At 42.6% G+C, this 2,906-nt stretch overlaps 1 pseudogene; it reads left to right on the top strand.

The window, feature by feature from the left end:
• The first annotated feature begins 1,539 nt into the window (after positions 1–1,539).
• On the top strand, positions 1,540–2,580 carry LOC123396972 (annotated as a pseudogene).
• Positions 2,581–2,906: the final 326 nt, after the last annotated feature.

Below are 2,906 nucleotides of genomic sequence, written 5' to 3'. Positions count from 1 at the left end.
GTTTATGGGTTTTTCAACATAGTGTTAATATGATTGTTGATGCCTTGACTAAGTTTCTTAGTCAGGAGGTATTTGGCAAGCATGTTAAGGCTATGGATTTACGAATATTTGAATCATCGTTTTGGACAAGTGGGAGATGTTGGAATTATGTGTCGTGCAACTATATTCAAATAATAGGAATTGCTAATATTAAGAATACCTCATTATGGAATTATACATGTATTTATACATGGAATTACTTTACATGATTATCATGGAATTATCACTTGTTGGAGCGTACTTAAGTTATATGCTTAAGGAAGCTGGTCGATCATCAGTGGAATACAATATACTATTTATATTAGAAAGACTACCCGGGTACACTGATGACCGGAAGGAGCTAGATCATATAGTTAGATTACATCCCTAATGTTGATTTACATAATTAGAGGAATTTTCACTGTATTATGGCGTGTTGCTCACAAGCGTGTGCTCCAAGGACATAAACGGGTAGAATCCGTTAACAGACAAATATGATTGTGGTTGGTAATTTGATCTGGACTCTATCCTGGAAAACTAGTTAAGAAGACTAGGAATCTTATCTGTATAAGAGGTGGACTCTTTGGAAAGACAATATAAGAAGGTCCCTACCCTCTAGCCTTAGACATGCGAATTGTGAGCGGCACCACAGATAAGCGCAGAGGAATAGGGGGTAGACCACAAACCCCAAATTTCTAACAGTAGGAGCCCTGCTTCCCTGCTCCCCCTCGTTCGGTTTCAGAGGGGTATTGTTGACCCCGCCAGTTTTATTTTGTCCAACCCGCCGTAGCCCATATCCAAATCCCATAGAACCCAGATCCAAGCCCCGTATAACCTGTAGAACCCATACCGTATAGATACGGTACCATCCCTAAAAAAATCCCACGATCCCACCACCACGTACGACCTACCACTCATCATTAATTGAGCTCCCTCAATCACGCAGCCCCATCATTCACGCGTTACCCTAGTTGATGTCCTTTTAATATCGGCGGCGGTGATCTCGTCGGCAGCGATCTCGGCCGATAGCGTGTGGCACCGTTGGCAACCTCCAATGCTCCCAGGTACCACATCTCACTCACGAACCCCACCTCCTCACACACACACACACACACACACACACACACACACACACACATTTCTCTCGCTCGCAGCGGCAGCATGGGATGATCTACCATCGTTTTCGTGCTAGTGGGAAACCTAGCTACCGGGAGGCGCACGCGATCGCGAATCTTGTTCCTGTAGAGCTGCTTCTTGTCTTACAAAGTGATCACGCCGGATAAAGTGAGTTCCTTGTGTCTAGGGTTAATGTAGCGTTAGTTGCCGTCTGCTGTGTGCACGACGTCAATCGTTATTTGCTGTGGCGGCCAACCTAGGTATACGACGTCGTAGGCTATCACTTATCTACTTTCGGTAGTGCTCCTCCTCGCGATCCAAAGTGATCAGGACGGGTGCCGTGGGCATATTCCTAACTAGGGTTCACGTACCTTATGATGATACTTATTATTTGTTGTAGGAAAAATGGCGAGGAGTGAGTTAAGTGATATCATGGTAGATAGGAGTTTGGAGAACTGTTGAAAGACTGGATACATGATTGGTCAGATGATGAAAATTTAGATCATGGAGATTGGGTAGATAATGGGAACGTAGGGGAAGATGTTAATGTGAGTGGCATTATCAAGTTGTAAAAAAATTTGTGGCATCCAACAACATTATATTTCTGTATTGGAAATTTATAGATGGACGTGGATGATGATATTGAGGAAAACAACTCCGAGGTCTTGAATGAAGATTACATTAGTTAGGTGGGGAAGTCGAATTTTTTGCTGGGGCATGCAAATTGAATATTTTGTGGAATATTATATGATAATTAGTTATGTATTTCTGTTCATTATTTTAGCTAATTTCAGGATCTCATAATGCGTGCGACTATTATGGTGAATCCGACACGGAGAGAGACCTTGAAGAAGAATCAGTAGATGCACCTGATTATGGAGAGTCGCAGTCGTCGGTCAACATGAATGAGGTATGTATGAGCTCAAAGTTGTATGGAAGTAATGTTAAACCATGTAGAAAAATCATGGCTTTGTTTTGATTGTTCAGGTGACAAAAGATGAGGGGAAAGAGAATGTCCAAGACAGTACACATGCAGATGATCAGAGGGATATGTTCATGAAGATAAGAGAAATGACTTTTGTGTGTGCAGAAGCTGCGTTCGCCTTCTACAATAGCTATGCTAAAGATAATGGTTTCAACATTAGAAAGGATAAGGTCAGGTATAGCAAAACAGAGTCACATCATATGCGTTTGCGGCGGTATGTTTGTTCCAGAGAAGGGAAATGTGACAACATATTGCTAACCAAGGAAGGACGCAACCGTAGGCTCAGACCCGAGTCACGCTGCAACTGCGAAGCACAACTGACCGTGAAGATTGCCGAAAAGCATGGGGTTTGGTATGTTGGAAGTTTCGAGGACAAGCATAGCCATATGTTAGCAAGACCGGACGAAGTACCTTTTCTTTGGTCCCATAGAAAATCAAAGAGTACTAGAAGTTTCAGATAATGTCCATGGGTGCCGCAGGGATAAGAATTCACACTATTATGATTTATTCATCAGTAAACATGCATGGTACGACGGTGTTGGTTTTACGAGGCATGATATATACAACCTTTGCTCTAGGGAGAAGAGGAAGCTGCTTTCAAAAGGAGATGCTGCCACAACCATAGGCATCATGGTCAGTAGGAAAGAGAGGGATCCTATCTTCTTTTTCGAGTATGTGCTAGATAAAGAAGGACACATAAATAGAATGTTCTGTTGTGACTCCAAGTCTCGTCAGGACTACGAGGACTTCGACGACGTGGTTCTATTTGAAAGCATGTATAAGGTGA

The sequence above is a fragment of the Hordeum vulgare genome, chromosome 5H (assembly GCF_904849725.1).
Source record: "Hordeum vulgare subsp. vulgare chromosome 5H, MorexV3_pseudomolecules_assembly, whole genome shotgun sequence".
Classification (NCBI taxonomy): domain Eukaryota; kingdom Viridiplantae; phylum Streptophyta; class Magnoliopsida; order Poales; family Poaceae; genus Hordeum; species Hordeum vulgare.
The sequence above is the reverse complement of the archived record's forward strand: the minus strand, read 5'-3'. Positions and strand labels throughout refer to the sequence as shown.